General features: G+C 44.8%; 1 protein-coding gene across 1 annotated transcript in view; it reads left to right on the forward strand.

Moving 5' to 3' along the window:
* Positions 1-20,158, forward strand: part of LOC138554053 (uncharacterized) — an 887,754-nt gene that overhangs the window by 80,361 nt on the left and 787,235 nt on the right. The window lies entirely within an intron of this gene.

Raw genomic sequence — 20,158 nt, forward strand, 5'->3', positions numbered from 1 at the left:
GTGGCTTGGGGTCTCCAGACGTTTGTGGTTCCGGAAGTAACATCTCTCACCTGTGGCCTCAAGGGTTGCACATGGAGTGACTTGGACTCTCTCTGTGCGACACTTGGGGACAGAGGTTTCTTCTGCCTACACGACAGTCAAGTCACAACATCTGGGAATCTCTCTACCAGCATAAACACAGCCCAATTACCTGTTCTTGGGTGAGTAACCCCTGGGAGAGACTCTACCAAGTCTTTAGCTCACTGTCCCTTTCACAGAGAAGAAATTTCCCAGCATATCAGTCTTTGTCCTGCCCTGGGGCAGTCCAGCACCGAAATACTAGGCAATTCTCCTGTGAACAAGAGTAGCAACAGCAACCCCATACACGTGTTTCAGCCTTGTTGGGCATCATCAGTGAGGTGAAGCTGCGCCTCTCTAAGAACAGTGAGCAAGGGGTCGACGTCTGGATTGCCCTTTTAACTTAGGGTGAGACCCAAAGTTAATTTATGCAAAACAAGGGGGGGTCTGGGAATCTCTCTACCAGCACGAACACAGCCCAATTACCTGTTCTTGGGTGAGTAACCCCTGGGAGAGACTCTACCAAGTCTTTAGCTCACTGTCCCTTTCACAGAGAAGAAATTTCCCAGCATATCAGATCTTCAAAGAACACTGTTGCTTTAATTGTAAGGAACGCCTTTAAAAGGTCCTTGTGAGCGCGGAGCGCGGCACAGAGTTCGGACGCAGAGTTCAGTCTGCTTCAGTGTGTGTGGTGTTACCCTGTGAGAGGAGCTGCAGCTACACCTGATCTTCAAAGAACACTGTTGCTTTAATTATAAGGAACACCTTTAAAAGGTCGTTGGAGCGCAGAGCGCAGTGCGGAGTTCGGATGCAGAGTTCAATCTGCTTATGTCCACTCCAGGCCGCTCAAGAAGCTCCAAGGGCGACTAGCAGTCGATCGAAAGGTTTAAAATCACAACAACATCTACTGCAAAATGGTGGCCCCTTTGTTTGCTCCCAGGCCGCTTACGAGACACAAATCCTTGCAACATCGACAAATGCTAACCACCGACATGGCGCTAGAACCATCTCTAGAGGTAAGCATATTAGGTGATGTCTCTTATATAATCGCTGACACACCAAAAATAAATGCTCCGCCATTAGCGTCTTTGGCACTGGCAAGTTTAAGTATGAGTGAAAGTATAAAGTACTGCGAAGATAAACAGAATGTTGACGGCGAAGAAATAGGTCGCAAATTGGAAACGCCTACAGTATGCACTGCTTTGGAGGAGTCCAGGGCTCAGCAGTTTGATATAACGGATTCAGACTTACTTGCAATGCGGATGCCGGTCGAGCTCCACAGTTCGACACCTGCATTGCGGAAAATCAAGTACAACGTCATGTGAAGGAGACCGGAGTCACGGGTTTGACATGCAAGCCCGCGAAATTTCAGTTTCCAGTGCAAGTTCATTTGCGACAAAACAAAACGTACACTGCAACCTCCAATCAGCATGTGAGACAGCCAAATTAGCTTGCTCCCAAAGGGGTGCAGGCGAGGAGGACAAAGCTGACAAACTAGTAAATACGCATAGAAATAAGTTAGAACGCAGAAACTCCATGCTATTAGAACCGAAGGTGAGTTCAATCGCAAACACGACCAAAGACATTATAATCTTAGGTGGCGACGGAGAATCACCTGAAAATCCAAAAATTACTAGCGTACAAATGCCCGGCTTAGAAGAACGGCAAAGATGTAAAAACGGAACTCCCTTCAATGAGGACGCAGCTCGAGAAGCGAGACTAACAGAAAGGCTGAAAGCCAATTTCGTATTGATCAAAGAGCGGCTAAACGATAGCTTCTTAAACAGATTGGCAAACAAGGCAGGACAAAGCAATGTAGTTATGCATGCTAAACATGAAATTCGTGCAGCTATAACAAGCACACCATGTGGGTTAACGCCAATAACAAAGCCATCACAAATAACTTACAGAGAATTGACAAATGGTCACTCTGAAAAGAAGAGGTACAGGGAAACAACAAATGGAAAAAACATAATCCACGCCCGGCGGTCAAAAGAATGTACCACACCAGTAAGTCATTCACAAGCGAATCAAGGGGGGACTGAAAATGAGTCAAACAATCGAGGCAACTTATTGATTGCCGCCGGCATCCAAATTCATAATAACGTCCTAGCAGCGACATCAATAGCTCTCATTCCGTTCACAAAGCTCTATGAATCACTCAATGAAGCCGTCAAAGATCAAGGCACATTACTGGCCGTAATACTCAATAAACTACAAGATTTAGATAAATTCACCCAGCAAATAAATCAAAGACTTGACTATCAGGCAGAAACATCAATGAAGTGGCAATCACGCTTAAGTGACAGAAAAAACATACCTCATTGAGGCAGTAATGGAATGCACAAAATGGATGAGGCATAACATCAACATATCAAGAGATGCCTGCAATAACGGCGATTCAAAACGCCACCAGTGTGAATGCCCAAAAGGTCATAGTGACACAGACATGACAGCTGACTTACCTGTTCATAATACCGCACACAAAATAGACAACGGCGGCAGAAATGGACAAGAATTATCATCGAGAATGCCAATGAGCAAGAAGGATTGCAAGGAATTAACCCTGGATAAACTGCCACCAGTCAAATTGGGGCCCAAGACTGGCAATCAGCAGCAAAATGGTGAAGAAGTAGGCCCTTTACAAAGCGTGCAATTTGATGCTGAAAGAAAAAAAGACAAACAACAGCCGCATAGTTTACCAAGTGAGGTTGTGTCGGTGCTGGTTTCTGACGCTCAGACCGGTCATCAAATTGAGAAGTCCAAAGCTGCTCAGAAAATATCCTTTGGAATTTTTACCGACATGGCAAAAACCTTTCCAGTATCGAACAAATCTAGCTCTCAAAAACCTCCTAAAGGCAAAGGTCAAACAAAACATAAGATTCAAAAAGGAACTTCACACACAACTCGCTCAAATGAAGCAAAAAAATTATCAGAAACGTATCTAAGCCTCCGAGAGTAGGATTGTTTGAACGGAAACACAACAAAGTATGACAGGAACAAAGTTCTGGAACCAGGCAACCAGATAAATCAAATCCAAATGAAGTTGTAAATCCAAATAAACGGCCAAGAGTTGAAATGGAAGACGCAGAAGACACCAGCGAGTTGTCTGTAATTGACCCCTGTGAATTTTCAACATGCTCAATTGAAGACCAGGAGGATGGACCGGAACATAGAATTGGGTCCAAATGCTTTGAACACGAGTCAAGAGTGATTGCCCCTCACGCCTACTTAAACAATCAGAAAAGGCGAGGCGACTTAGTCAGTGATACATCCCCAAAAATAAACACTAGACTGCAAAAGATACAGTCTAGCGGCAAGGACTTGAATCCAAAGTTGCAACGAGAACATTGCGCTGGGCGCACTCATAAGGGAAGTATGTCTGCCCTAAAACTAAACCCAAAACAAACTAAGGCACAATCCCTGAAAGAAGAACAATAATCGAAGAAAGTGGAGCGGAGTATAATCATCCCTACAACATCAAGTATTTGGAAATTGCAACTAGAAAACATCTTAAAAGAAAAAAACAAAGTGAACTTAAATAGAAGTAACATAATGACTTTACTTCATACAATTCAGTCACTTCGGACTATAAGATCAGCAACATTGCAATTGTTGAATATGTCTCAGAGAGTCGCTCGGATTGGGTGATTTTGCATACAAAGTCAAAACTAATTGCAAAGTCCTTAACCGATGCGAAAGAAGAGCTGCTATTCTACGGATTTGAAATAAAAACTTAAGAACGACTCCAATTTCCCACATCGTCGGCATCATTTATTGAGGACACGAATGACAAAAGACGAAAAGAGTAATGGGCCCACTTCAAAGCAAACCTATCTTCTCCAAACACATATAAGGAATCGGTGAGATGAGACATTAGTCCCTTTGTGGCCCAAAAACCCTGTAGAATGCAAAAGTAGCATATACAAAAGGAAAGTGACTTCAAATACACCTTGATCTCATGGAACACCAGCGGCTTCGTCCATCTATTTGCGGATGTTCACGAACAATTCAGCAAACACTTCATAATCTGTTAACAAGAAACATGGCTGAGGGAGGTCCCTGATTGTGGTGGGTACTCGGTGCACTTAAATAATACTGGGAAAAATGTATTTGGGTGCCCTTTTTCTGGTCTGATAACAATGATCCAACATAAATGTGACTGGGAGGTGCTCAGCTCGGATAATCCAAATTTGTTTGTACAAGCGACAATTTTACAACATACTGACCGAATGGATGGCGAAGCCCAACAGCTATTGATCATAAATACATATTGGAACTCAGCGATGATCTCCACAGGAAAATTTATTGGGGCAGTGACCTCAATAATTGATGACAATCTCTTAAAGTTTAACAATTTAGGAATACTTATTTGTGGCAATCTTAATTACTGCTGGTTTGATGAAAACAAAGAACTTATAAGCAAAGATTTAAAGAACCAACCAGTGTCGCGAGCAGATAAAGGTCAATGGTGGGAAAGCACGTTATTTAGCAGAGACTGTGAAATGCTAAATGGCTGTACTCGGGTTAACATACCAGCTGCTGACACCTGAACTCGAGGGGCATCTAGGTAAACTCTAGATTATATCTGGGCATCTAGTATTTTAAGAAATAAAATAGAAAATCTAAAAACGATTGAAACGATGAAAAGTGACCATGATGCACTAGTTGTAACCTGGCAGTGGAGCTTTGGCAAGTCCCATTAAGATATCTGGAAAAAGTAACTATTAACAGCGGAGCAAATAGACTTCGGATTCAAGCAAAAGAAATAAAAATGTTGACTTAAAATCTGTTTCCAAAATGAGTCTTACAATCAGATGTTAATTATGCTCCGCTGTTGCTGCAATTCAAAGTAAAGCAAGCAAATGACAAACGCTGCAATGAAGAACATAAGCATTCATTTAGTAAGCTGCTGAATGAGGCAAAAAAAACCTTGAAGAAGGATGTGAACTTAATAAAAGAATTACAACAACCAAATCAGGGCATGTAAATTAAAAAGAGACGCCAGCAATATCAGAACTGGAAGAAATCCTTTGAAGTGCTCCGTGATCAAGAAAGAGCAGAAAATATGCTACGCTTAATTGCCAAAAATGATAGTCGATAAATGTGGCAGATAATAAACACAGGCCAGATAAAACAAAAATGTTTATTATCAAATGGAGTAAATCCAACGGACTGGAGATGTCATTCCTCCAAAGTTTTTTACGCAAAATTAAATAACTCAAGTAATGTACGTTGGAACGTGGTGGAAACATATGACGATATCGCAAGTGCAATACAAAAATTAAAAAACTCAAGAGCGGCCGTCCCTGACGGCGTAACATATATAATGCTATAGTCGAACAAGGCTCAATGGATTCCCTTCATACAAGCATTGTATGATAAAATATGCAGAACACAAAGCCTGCCTGATTCATGGAGAGGTGCGGTAGTGGTCCCGGTTTTCAAGAAGGGCAATCGTGCCGATCCAACAAACCACTGACCGATTGCCCTCCTTGACACCATAGGAAAGAACTTTGCGACTTTCTTGCAAGAAAAGTTAACTAAATGGGCAACAAATGCAGGGATTGTGGACAGCCGTCAAACGGGATTCACAAAAGGAGTAGGGGTTGGAACTCAGTTTGCTTCTCCTGAATATTTTAAAGTTGGAGGCCTTGAAGGGGGGGAAAAATGATTCCTCGCCTTCATAGACTTAAAACAAGCTTTCGACTGCATAAACAGACACCTACTATGGGAAAAATTACAAAAATGGGCTTGTCCAAATGAGTTGTTGTTCCCACTAATAGCTCTGTACTCTAACACCTCAATTCGAGTCCGTTTCAATGACCAAGGTGACTTAACAGACGAAATACAAACAAAGAAAGGAGTGAAGCAAGGCTATCCGTTGGCAGCCTTATTGTTCAAATTGTTCATTGCAGACTTGCCAAATGCACTGAAACAAACAAGATGTTTTTGACCGCGAATACATGGTCACAACCTTAGCTATATCATCTATGCAGATGATATTGTACTCATCGACTCAACCCAAATTGTGCTTCAGAGACTCTTGAATGCGCTCCATGGTTATTTAGAAATAAGTGACCTGATAATTAACGTGGAGAAATCCAAAATTATGTCCTTTGGCCCGATGACCCAGAAACGAGATATGACTTTTAAGTGGTCGGTGGGTGGCAAACAGCTGGAAGAGACATCCAGTAGACGTTATTTGGGAGTGCTATTTAACACCTTGATTAGAGAATGGAGTTGGACACAAGATCTGTCCTCACGAATGCGGATGTTCGCACTACAAGGTGCTAAATTACATGCTACTTATGGGAAATTTTAATTAATTCCAAAACGATCGTTTTACAAAAAGTGGTGCCTTTGATAACCTTTGGAAGTGAGGCAGGCTGGAACATCAATGCTACGATATGATGGTCTCAACTTGAGGGGCACTTTTGGCGGAAGGTGCTGAGACTGCCAAAAAGTGTATCAATTGCTGCAATCCGTGTTCAGCTAGGAATCGAATCACTGTATGGAACGGTGCTGTGGAAATCTGTCATGGCATGGCAAAAAATGCGATTAACAATAACTTCGACAATAACTTCAGATCCTAAAAACAGAAAAAAATAAAAAGGTGCCAGAATTGATAGCAAGCTGGGAGCTTAAATTGCTAAATATTTTGAATGAAGCTGATTTTGCAACAGAGACAGTACTAGCAACACCTCAAATAGCAAAGAAAAAACGGAGGCGATGGAATTGGATAATAAACATCGAAAGACGTGACAAAATGGTGACTACATTGGACATCGGCCACATTTCGTATGGACTAGATGTGATCCCGAAATATTTGACAAAATGTCCATCCCGGCACCACAGAGACCAGTTTATACGATTATGATTACACCTTTATAATACCAACGAAATAAGGGTTTTGAAACACAAGAAAATACTAAACAACCAATGCAGACACTTTGAAAATGCTGTCGAATCAGTAAAACATTTAGTTGTAGAATGTGGGAAAATAACGTCGCATCGATCCACACATCTGCAGAAATATGCCCCTGCAAACGAAAACATGGATGAATGGTGGCTCTTTCTAGTAAATGGGCAAAATGTGCTTGCAACTTGTGCATTAATTTATTTAATGGACGCAATTCTCGCGGAGAATGGAATTTGCTTGACATGATGAGGAGTGGAATATCTATGTATAGTTTCTTATAAACTGTATTTACTAGTAGTGAAATTGAGATGAAATGTATTGAGATAATGTAGCGAAAAAGTTTGTTGTTTTTGTAAAACTAAAGCTACAATAAAAAATAAAAAAAAGAAATTGTTATTTTGCCCTGTCCACCTTGTAACCTTTTTCTGCCAATACTGTCAGCAAGTACAAAGAGTCATTTCGACACTGTTCCTCTTTAAAACGTCTTCCATGTATTGTATGACGCCTCAATATTTGTATGTTGCCTAGATCCATCTGAAGGACCCTATTAAAGATGGAAGTTGACTCACAGTACCCTTGTGGGAGTCTTGTGTGTTTCCACTTCCGGTTTCTATATAGAAAGGAGGTTAAGTCCTGCTACTCTTCGTGGAGTGGTATAGAAAAGAAGGTATTCTTCAAGTCTATTATCGTGAAGTGCGTACCTTCTGTTGGGATGATGCACAAAATTGTAGCTGGATCCGGAATTAATGGGAATTCTGCTTCGACAAATTGATGACTCCATGATCCCCCTGCTGCTTTTTTCACCGGATACACTGCAGTTTTATACTGCGATTCAGAAGGTACCAGAATGCCTTGCGTCACTAATGCAGCGATTATCTCATAAATACCCTTGTCTGCTTCCCTTGATAGAGGATACTGTCTGGACCTTGGTAAAGTAGTCCATGGTTTAAGCTTTATCTCTACTGTCCCTATCCCTTTTTACAGACCCATGTCATAGGGGCTATTGGTCCATAAGACACTCGGTACCCGCCCTAAGTCTTCCTCCAGAAATGGTGGTGGCGGTTTTCGCAACACAGCCATTCTCTGCGGCTCTTCCCTGTAATGTATTTTCCACCCAGTGTGTAATGCTCATGTCAAACACCACCTCACTATCCGATCAATCGTCTTGGAATAGCTCCTCATCTGTCACGTCAGTCAACCTGTATCCTTCCCCCTCTGCGATTACAGTTCTCCATGATCATCCTCTATCGTCAGTCCCATGCAGTACTATTCTCTCGTCTCTCACTATAACTTACTTGTGTTCTATTGGGATCACCTTTCCTTTTTTCTCTTCTAAGGGAACCTCTGGTCTGAATAGGAACTCATTGGGTATGCATAAAAGTCTACCCTGTATCCCTGGGAGCCATGGGATCAACACTTCTACCCATATGAAAACAGTTCAATATCTACCTACCCCTCTGTACCGTCAGGCCACAATAAGCTTGGAGAATTTCCCTCACATTTAATAATAATGATATTATTTATATATCGCCTTGATCCAAAGCGCTTTACAGAGCACATATTTACATACAATATCACCCAACCGAAATTGGTACTCATTTATCGACCTCGGAAGGATGAAAGGCTGAGTTGGCATTGCTGGGATTCGAAACTGCGACCTGCAGATCACGCTCAGATCGCAGCAGCGAGCGTTCAACCCACTGAGCTATTTTACCGGAATGTAATGAATCCCCGGCGTTGAGCACACTATCCCTTTTTCTGTGAATGAAATGGTCATGTTAAGTCGGCTCATCATGTCTCTACCCATTATATTCATTTGTGTCTGTTGGGAATATAACAGTGGCATGGTCAAGTCATGTTTTCTCGCAATAAACTGGTAATTTGTCAGTAAAAGGAACCAAATCCATGGCCCCAGAGAATCCCTGTGCATTCATGGCAATGCCTGACATTGGGTATCCCCTCTCCCTTATATAGGACCTAGTCGCCCCCGTAGCCACGATAAAGGAAAAAGTCTTGTCACCTATAGTCAACCTATACCTCGTTCCTCAGCCAAATTGGGTGTAACAAATAGGATTGAACACATCAGGTCTGTCTGTGGGCTGTTCTATTGCAGGTATAATGACATTCCCGTCCCTGTAAATGGATTGCCCCCTACAACAGTTGCCCCTCCCAGCTTTTGCATGAGAGCCGACATTGTGTAGCCTGCATGTGTCGTGGTTATGATGTTCTGTTGAACCAGTGTCTTCTGTGCTGGTTGTGATTCCTGCATGTGTCCCTGTGTCTGTAATGCATGTGTCATAGGCTTATATTGCTGTGTTTGCATGTTTTGGGGATGCGTCTGTTGTGGTGCGTACATCTGCAGTTGTGTATGCTCTTGAGCATAATAGTCTGCTCTGTCTGGTATGGGGCTGTTGCTGCATTCCCCCATTCTGAGGCATCCTACCCCTGTATCTGCACATTCACGATATGTGGCCAATTTGTCCGTACACCCAATATTGTGTGGGACCCCATCAGTCTTTGCTGTCCCCCATGAAACCCTCCTGCATTCTGCTGCATTGGGTGTCTGAACCCTCTTCACCGAGGTATCCCTCTTCCTCCCCTTGGCCACTGATTCATATGGCAGCGTCCTGCAAAACCTCCCCCTATCATCTGCAGTTCGTTCTGCGCATGCTGAGTAACGACTTTTTCTCTGCTCGTTAATATTACCCCTTCCATTGTATACTTGGATCATTTCTTCTGTACTAACTTTGCTTTTTCTTGTTTCCTCTCCTCACACTTCTTTCTTGCATTCTCTTGCATTAGTCTGCAATAGTGCACTATGGTTAGCTGAATTTCTGACCACGGTTTAGTCTCCATCTCCACTAGCTTCTTAAGCTGCTTAAGCTGCTTTTGTACTTGCTCGGATAACCCCGGCATAATGTATCCCCAAGAATGGCTGAGAGTAGACTCTTCATCTCCCCTACCGCTAAAGTCATTCCTACTGTTAGTCTTTCGATCTCATAAATCCACTTGCCAGCCCCAGCAGTTAACAAGGGCAGCTTTCATCTTAAATTGTCTTTGTCCATCTGCTGCCAGGGGATATACTGAGGTCACCTCCACCCTTTTCCAGTAATGGGACCTGTGTCAGTGTCATCCGTCCGTCCTGTCTCCCTATGTCCTTAGTAGTTGTGAACACCCTTGCCATCTCTGTCCTTTTCGGTCCTGGCAGGGCCCTGAGCCGTGGTGCATACGGAGTGATATTGTCCACTCTCCGCGACCCACCCTCGGGATGCAGTAGTCGCCCTGCAATGCCTTCCTCTCCCCATATTGTGTCTCTATCTGGGCTTGCTTCCCTGGAGAAGCGAGAGTGCCTTCTCTCCTCATCGTCCTCACTCCCCTGTGAATCCTTGTCTGAACCCATGGTCCCAATACTACTGTCAGTGTCCCCTTCACTGTCTTCAACAAAGTTGATCTCCTTAATGTCATGTGTTAGTTCTGCTTTCCCTTTGTTCGGTCTGTAACTCCGCTTTCCCCCCTCACCAAGGGTTCAGCACTCCTGTCTGCCCGGTGGGGCAACTGTTCTGCTTCTCCTGCTCCTATAGAGTTCCCCTATCCTTCATCATATACCTTACCCATCCTTATTATCTAAACGTGGCAGGTCCATCTTAATTTCTACTGATTTCGAAGAGCGTCTTTCTTTGCTATCGTCTGTCTCGTTCGCTTCTGCCCTCCTCTTTCCCTGCATCAGCATTCTTTAACGAGAGCTCGACTTTTCACCCTCTTTTTGCCTTCTTTATTTGCAATTGCCTTTCCCGATCTTCTTCTGCTTTCCTCCTTGCTATGTTTTCTAGCTCTCTCTGTTCTCTTCTCTCCCTTTCCTGTTTCTTTCGTGCTTCTGTTTGCTTCCTTTCTTTTTGCAATCTTTCACTTTCCTCCTTCTCTTCCCCTTCTCTTCTATGCACTTCCTCCATCTTCTCAGCCCATTCTTTAGCTTCCTCCTCTGTGTCTTTGGTAATTCATTCCCTGCGTGCCCTGTCTCACTTATGTTGTCCTGTCCATTTTGAGCAATAACTGTCCACCTATCCATTCATTCGGTACTGCCAAATTTTGGCCTCCACTAAGCCCTGTTTTCCCCAAGCCATTCTCGTTTAGCTTCGCTTGCATCTCGCTGCGTTCCCTACGTTCGCTTTTACTGTCTCGCGGTGTTCTACTTGCTATCTTTGCGTCATCAGGTGCGTCTTCGCCACTATACTCTGGAGGTGCGTAAGTGGGATTGGTGTATTCCGTCGCTGCTTTTAATTCCTTCATGGGATAAAATCACTTGTTTCTGTTGCTGTGCCTACGTCCGCTGTTTGAGGAGGAGTAGGGCGAGCTGAGGGGTCTTTGCTCCACATATCCTGTTGGCTCAGCATCCAATGCCACCGAACCGGGTCCCCTTCCTCGTTCTGAAACATTTTTCATAACTCTAATATGGTCAATCGTTTACTCAGTTTATTCCACTTATAAGCTGCATGCAAATAAGTAATCATTTGTTTCTGCAACCATTTGGAAACACATCCGTCTTTGGGCCATGGCTTTGCCAACTTGCCCTCTGTGTCGCAAGTCCATTCTGCGCTAAACTTGCATATTTTGTCTTGATACCACGCGAGGGACTTGCACAAATGCTGAAGAATTGTATTCTTCATTTTTGCCACCCTATGCAACACTAGATCAATACTTACTTGACCTCAAATTGTGATTTTGATACATCCAATTTTAATCAATACAATATAACAAATCTTTTCTTTAGCCTCTGCGGCTCACCACCAAAAACACAGGCATGCTCCTCACACCGCCTCCCTGTGGCTTTTCCGCCTTGAAGGCTGAAATCACATTTGTACTCGTGAGCTTCTCAAGCACCACCCAAATGGCACAACACTGATTTTCAATCACAATCGGCAAACTACCCACCAAGTTCTACCATGTTCTGTGCACTTCAAATCCCCTTTAAACAATCTCACAGGTGATGTCACCAATACTGTAGATGTAGAAGTTTCGATACTCGATCTTTCAATAGATATGTCCGCTTATGACCTGCCCCAAGCACAATGACAAACACAACATAACATGTATACGGCCTCCTTCCTGTCTCCTAACAGGATAATCCAATAAATCGTGTGGTCCTTTTTCTGTAGTGTTGCCTTAAAGAGGTAAGTCAAGAAACCACCTTCCGCGATATAAGGTAGCTTATTCCGCTAACCGATAAACCCAGATAAACCATTAAATAATCATCCATGAACCAAGCTAAATTGCCTAACTCACAGGGAAATCATAATCATTCATGAACCAAGCTAAATTGCCTAACTCATAGGGAAATCAATATATGTATAGATATATATATATATTACACAGCCACAGTAGTGGCTGTGTAGTTATGGTTAAGTTGCTGTTTCCATAGGAAGAACACTTTTTGGGCGGCTTATAACTTCGCTCTTCCTGGACGAATCCTCACCATTCTTTGCAAAAAAAAGTATATGGCCCACTCTGAATTATTTTGTAAAGTTTGGTGAGGTTTGGCCAGGGGTGGAAAAGTTATAGGGGGGGTCCCAAAATTTCTTTTTTTCCCATAGACTGAATGGGGGAAAGACTTAGCGCACGCCTACAGCCCAAACCGCAGGACGGATTTTCACCAAATTTGCGGCAGGAGCAGGGGCTTGGTCCCGAAAGTGTGCTTTTGTAAATTTGGTGAAAATCCGTGCAGTAGTTTTCTTTAAAACGATCATAAAGTAGATCTACAAAAATTTGTGATATCTATGGGCCTCATTACACAGACGGCGGTAAGGGTTAACGGTGACCGTTAATGGCAACGGTGACCGTTAACCCTTACCGCCGTACTACAAGGTCCCTTTGCGGGTTGGAGGATTTAACGCCTGCTTTTTGCAGGCGTTAAAATCCAACCCGCTAAGGGACCTCGGAGCTAATTACGGCACCGCAAAATTGCGGTGGCGTAATTAGCGCCTTCCCCATTTCCATAGAGCCCTATGGGGCAGAAATGGGAATGGGGAAGGGCAATGGCGGAAAGGGGATTTACCGCCCCTCCAACCTTAGAATGGGGCGGTAAATCCCCTTTCCGCCAAGGCGGTGCCGGTATTTTACCGGCATGAGCCATGGCGCTAATAGCGCCATGGCTCACCGCCTACCGTGTAATGAGGCCCTATGTCCGCTCCGTGGAGACACTTCCCTGTTCACTCCACGGGCAGGACACCCATTGGCTAATCGGCTCGCGTCATGTCCACGGACACGCAACGTGTCGGCCAATTGGCTGGAGTGAGGTGTGATGTGCGTCAGATTGTTCCGATGCGCCCGCCATCTGCATCCGCTGACAGCGCGGTGGCGAACAGAGGCGAAATGCAGTTTTGGGGAATGTTTTGGTGTGCAAGAGTGCTTGGGGAGGTTTAGGGAGTAAGAGATGGGTGAAATACTGTATTTGTTTAGGTGGCAGGTGCTACTAATGTATTCGCCATGCCCGCGCTGTCCAGGATGTTCGTAATTAGTGAAAATGAGGGGTGTCCTAAGGATAGTATTCCCGTTCATGCTGTGCGCGGGCAAGTTGAAACTGTTCTAAGGACACGCCTGGTGTCAGCGGACATTAACATTGACTATATGCCGCTGTTAAAATTTTTGATTCTATGGGTGTGATACTGAGTTATAAGCCACCATGGGTGTGATATGCTGCGGTGGTTGGCCAGGGCCTAGAGTCTTGGGTGCATGGCCGTAGGCCGTAGGCCATACAGCCAAGACTCTAGGCCCTGGCCACAACCACCGCAGCATATCACACCCATAGATCACATCCATATAATCGAATATCTATCAGGTGATTGTGGGCAGGGCCTAGAGTCTTGGGTGCATGGCCAAAGGCCATGCACCCAAGACCGAAGTTATAAGTACTGAAGTTATAAGCCACCATGGGTGTGATATGCTGCGGTGGTTGTGGCCAGGATCCAAGACCGAAGTTATAAGCACTGAAGTTATAAACCAGCATGGGTGTGATATGCTGTGGTGGTTGTGGTTGTGATGTGCTGCGGTGGTTGTGGCAGGGCCTAGAGTCTTGGGTGCATGGCCAAAGGCCATGCACCCAAGACCAAAGTTATATGCACTGAAGTTATAAGCCACCATGGGTGTGATATGCTGCGGTGGTTGTGGGCAGGGCCTAGAGTCTTGGGTGCATGGCCAAAGGCCATGCACCCAAGACCGAAGTTATAAGCACTGAAGTTATAAGGCAGCATGGGTGTGATATGGTGCAGTGGTTGTGGTTGTGATATGCTGCGGTGGTAGTGGCAGGACCTAGAGTTTTGGGTGCATGGGCAAAGGCCGTAGGCTATACACCCAAGGCTCTAGGCCCTGGCCACAGCCACCGCAGCATATCACACCCATAGATAACACCCATAGAATTGAATATCTATCAGGTGGTTGTGGGCAGGGCCTAGAGTCTTGGGTGCATGGGCAAAGGCCATGCACTCAAGACTGAAGTTATATGCACTGAAGTTATAAGTCACCATGGGTGGCTTAGAACTTTGCTCTCCCTGGATGAATTCTCACCAAACTGTGCAGAAAGTGTGATATGGGTGGGCCCATATAGACAGTTAAAATGTTTGATTCTATGGATGTGATCTATGGGTCTGATATGCTGTGGTGGTTGTGGCCAGGGCATAGAGTCTTGGGTGCATGGCCAAAGGCCATGCACCCAAGACAGAAGTTATTAGCAGTGAAGTTATAAGCCAGCATGGGTGTGATATGGTGCGGTGGTTGTGGCCAGGACCTAGAATCTTGGGTGCATGGCTGAGGCCATGCACCCAAGACCGAAGTTATAAGCAGTGAACTTATAAGCCAGCATGGGTGTGATATGCTGCCGTGGTTGTGTCCAAGACTGAAGTTATAAGCACTGAAGTTATAAGCCAGCATCGGTGTGATATGCTGTCGTGGTTGTGGGTGTTATATGCTGCAGTGGTTGTGGCCAGGGCTTAGAGTCTTGGGTGCAAGACCTAAGTTATAAGTACTGTAGTTATAAGGCACCGTGGTTGTGGCCAGGGCCTAGAGTTTTCGGTGCATGGCCGCAAGCCGTAGGCTGTAGGCCATACACCCAAGACTCTAGGCCCTGGCCACAACCACTGCAGCATATCACACTCATAGATCACACCGATAGAATCGAATATCTATCAAATGTTTGAAATCTATAGTTTCTGTACTGTTTGATTTGTATAGTTTTTATGTGAAGTTTTGGCTACGTTTATGTCATTAAGATTGTAGAGTTTGGTAACAAGCACTGTAGTATAACATATCCATGGAAGTGAACATTTTGTATTGTGGTGTATGGTTAGTTGTTTGCTTCAATGGTTCTGTTATGCAGCAGTATTTATGCGTTGTATTAGAATATACTTACTGTTTGATTTGTTGAGATTGGATATATTTTTTTCATGAGTTTGGTAACTGGAGGAAATATTCTTTTTCAATTTCTGTGATAAAAGGAAAGAGCATGTGAACGCAAGCGTCCCCAACCAGCACGATCCTCCCCGTAATGAGAGACAATGATGGACTCTCCCAGAATGGGAATAAGGCCAAGACAAAGTGCGGGTGAGCTTAAATGGGAGTTTATCAATCAGAATAGGGCATGCAAAGAACTCTGCAAACTCCGAGAGCGCTCTGTCTGACAATAGCAAAGACAGGCGTATATATTTACAAAAAACGTCATCAAAAACCTACACACTATATGGGGCACAAGTTCAATGGGATTGGGTGGCGACGACTAGCTATAGGTGCTGCTGTGATGTGGTTGGTCTGGGCTGGAGGACGTCACTGGTCAGCCTCGTGGGTTGGGCTGGGCCTGGCGGGTCAGCTGGGTCCATCTGGGCGGTGTTGTTGTGCCATTGTGGCCAGTGCCAGAGATTAATGTCTTTTCCTGACTTCCCTGCCCTATGCCATGCACACCGCAGTCATTCAGTCTTTTGCAATATTATCTTCTTTAGTAAATCTTCCAATAGGTTATTCTACAGGTTAATGCAACACAGTAGGAATGCACCTTGAGAGGGGTTTGATGGCGATTCATCAGTACATGGTTACCAGTGTCCTGTTGACCGGGTACCATAGGTCGTGGGGCTGGGTCTCAGGGCATGGGATAGACGGTACATGTCCTCCTGTCTTGTTAGAAGTCGTTATGAATGTGTTGCTGTAATGTTGCCATAATATTGGGTGTCCTAATTTTACAGGGGCCATTAACCTAAGGTGATCCGGTGGGTTGTGGGGTTTAAGAGAGGGCGCCTCTGGATTTGTGTATTCAGGCGGAGGTTTACTGCTGGGCTGTAAATAATGCAGGTGGCGGGCCGTGGCCTTGGGTGCTGCAGAGGGAACTACAAATCTTTGAAGCGGCTCCAGCCTAGTTGGGGGGAGGTGGAGCAGCGCGGCACGGGCCTCTGCTCTCTTGTCTGGCAGGCTTCGCAGGGAGGGAGGGGGAATGGCCTTGCATATATTCACAAAGGTATCTTCCTCGTGTGTTGCCGATTTTAGGTGAAAGTATCATAAACATTCGAATACTATACAATACTCATTGAATCATTCCAAAGCTTACATTTTAACTTTGCTAATGTCTCTCAGATATAGCCAGTCCGAGCACATTATTTGTACACTATGTTTTAACAACTACAACATTTTGTTATATGCATATACATTTGCAGTAAGTGAGGTAGTAGTGAGGTTGGTGGAGCGCATAAAAAACGACTCGCCACCGTACGTGACGGTAGTGGCACATAAGGGGCTTGGACATACACACATGAAGGATGCATTCTCGCGCGTCCTTCACATGAGCCCTCAGTATGGTTACATTTGTCTTCTTTTGCACTCTAGCAGCATTAGTTCGGTTATGGTGCGGGACCGTGGGGTGTAAACTTTTCAATGATACGCATAACAAATAACCCCCCGGGACGCTTCTACTATTTGTACATAACTGCAATGGTGTGGGTGCTTCTTCATTGTTAATGCCATGTGAACATGCATTCTGCCATATCTATACATCTTACAGGTTTTCTAATCAAAGAGGTTTGTGGAGAAAATGCGCCCATCGCAGGTAGTTTTGGCATTAGTATTTGGGAGCTTTTGCTTTTATCTGAGGGCCATTTTACAGTTCTTTTTCCACCCAGGCTCTGCTGGCCGGGTCATGTTGGGAGCAGTGATACACTGCGGAAGGTGAAATGTTACAGTGTTGGTATCTTACACTAGCTCATGTCCGTCTTGTTCATGGGAACGGGCTCACAGCGGATCTGCCAGGGAGCTGTGGCCACAGGGATAATTGAAACTCTCCAAAGGTGGGGGCCGCGCTGCAGTGCGCCGAGCTCACACCATCTTTATTAGACAAAACGGTTCCTGAGGCCTAGCTAAATTCAATATGTTTGGGCAATGTCTTCACCAGGTGAGCCATCCACCACCTGGGCCCTGGTGGTAAGGAGGGGACGCCTGATGAGCCATGGCCCTCACCGGGGGAGGGGATGTAGGCAAGGGGGGTCTTTTGGACCAAACCTCCCCTACATTTCCCCCTTTCATTACTTAAGTAACAAATTCTTTAAATCCTCCAATCTCCTGCACTCTTCCTCGTCAATTATTGCGTCATCCCATGCAGGTGTGCCTTTTATGGGCATCCATGCTCTGCACACCCCCCTTAAGCTTTCACCTCTCCTAGCATACTCATCTGGGGTACAAGTTAGGTATATACATCCCCTCTCTCCTTCCAAGTCTACCCATACCTCCTTGTACCATTCTAGTGTACGGGGCTCTCTAATGGTAGTATGCCACAATTTATCTACTATATACTTGTCGTGATACCTAGGCACTAGCTGATATCTTGGTGTGTCATCTGTTCCTGTTTGTACCTGCACTTCCTGCATAGCTTGTATTGTACCACGGGTGTTGCCATTTGTCACCATCATCATTGCACCATTCGGTACTGCGTTAGCACAACATCGAAGACCCACCTGGCACAAGCAAAAAATAAAGAGGAGGAACACCACAGCCGGCATCAAAAATTTCACAGTCATTCCCAGCCATGATGGAACCCAGGAGAAAATATTGTCGAACCAAGTGCTTTCTTCCGCTCCACCTTGCATTCTCATTCTTTCTCCTAGGTTATGTACTGCTTCGATCACATGGGACAGGGAGCCGTTGTCTGCGTCTTCGGAAGGTACGAAAGTGCAGCAGGCACTTCCGATTTTTCGGCAAACACCTCCATCCATCGCTGTCAACAGGTCCAAGACATACCTGTTTTGCATGGTCATCAGCCGTAATGCTCTTAGTTCCACTTTTATTACGTTGAACCCTTCTTCAGTGTCATTTGCCAGCTGGATCAGCTCCCAACGTGTTATCTGGAGACATTTTGCATTTGCTCGTGCCTGGATACTTGGGATGAGTGAGGCGAAGAATGTTTCTGCCGAGCTAAATAATCGATACCTGTCTGGGATCTGTGCCAGCAACTCTGACGATGCCTTTGATATGTAGTTCGATGCTCGTCTGTTTCGGGACAGCACCTCTTCCTTGTTCCCGGAAGACAGGACATAGATTTGTGACTCTGCAGTTAGCTGGGCCGCACTCTGTTGGGTGTTTTCTCGCGCCCTTTTGCTCCCATCAATGTGGCTTTCCGGGATTACCATTAGTGCTGAGTGCAGAGTGGCCATCGAGCAGCTGCCACTCCATGATTGTGGGAGGTGCAGGTATGCCTGGTTGCCACATACCCAATACGTGTCCATCAGGGCCGCTGTCCCTTTTCTTAAATCTGGGATGGTGAGGGTCTTGTTACAGTTCTTGTTTGTCCCCATGGAGGATTTCCCCTCTCCTTTAAAACACAGTTCATAGTCTATTTCCTTCTGCAGCTTGAAGCTAACCAAAGTTAGTTTTGAAATGTGTTCCTTCCATACTGGTGTGCACGTTTCTTCTATCCATTGCAATTTCTCTGGTGCCACACCCCTCGGCGCTTCAGCCTTACACATTACATCTTCGTCCTTCCACTTGTTATCTGAAAAAAGTGTCCCTTGTATTATAAAAAATGGTTCTTCCAGACATACTACTCCTACTGTCTTTGGATAGCAAGTTTTCTCGTTCTGCAGCATTCTAAAAGTAACTTCATGTGCCTGGAAGGTGTTCTTAATTCTGCACAACGTGAGATGAAGGAGACATTGGGCATCTACAATAGGCAACTCTTTGGGTGACAATACTTTGGGCGTGCCTGAAGCATGGGGAATGAGGGAGCAGACATAACAGCTTTCATTTGTTGTTTGTTTAGCTGTTGCACTCATGTCCGCATACCATTTATTTGTCTGGTGGGGGTGTCGCGGGTCTTCCATTTTATCTAGTCCTAACCCATAATACTCATCATACTTCCTCCTTCCCGCCTCCCTTTTTCGTCTGTTATTTTTGTTCCTAATGTACTTCCCGGCTTCATGGGCGATGGACAAAGTGGGCCCCCCTTTCTCCTTCCCGCCCCCCTTTGCCCAATCATCATATAATATTTCATGTGTTGCTGTCATTCTTTCATTTTCTTCCTTTATGTTATCTGACAGTGTGTTTTTGGCTATGGGGGCAGGCTGGCTGGTGGGGGTGTTATACAACCAGGATATGGCGCAGGGGTTTCGATCATTTAAACTGCGGGCATTGTAATTAGATTTTTTTGGCGGAGACACTGTGTTGTTTTGCATTTCTCCCTGTGGCCCTTCATTTTTCGAGATGACAGCATTGGATGGTGAGGTGTAATATCCCCATACAAGTTTAGTTCCGTCCCATACCAAAAAATCACCTTCTTTAGTATTTACACTTGCTGTTGCATTGGTCACATTAGTGCTGTTAATCCCTCCCCCCTCGTTCATCTCGATAGAGATGAACGCTATGAACCAATATGTAACCAGGCCAAACATGATTGTAAAAAACAATGTAATGCACACAGACAATCCACACTCATACGAATATCTGCATCTCTCAGCTAACAATTCTCTATATCTAATAAATCTATCCGTTGCAGGCTGCCCGTTAGATGCCATGGTAGCTCCTGTTTGAGATATAAAAGTGCATTAAGTGCATGAATGTAAACATTTTGTTGGCACTACCGGTGCCAGTATATATTGAAAGGGAATGGAAGCGGGTAGGGCAGTAGGGTTGGGGATGCACAGACAAGGGAGTAAACACTACGTA

Source organism: Ambystoma mexicanum, chromosome 1q (assembly GCF_040938575.1).
Source record: "Ambystoma mexicanum isolate Mex_15411 chromosome 1q, UKY_AmexF1_1, whole genome shotgun sequence".
Lineage (NCBI taxonomy): Eukaryota > Metazoa > Chordata > Amphibia > Caudata > Ambystomatidae > Ambystoma > Ambystoma mexicanum.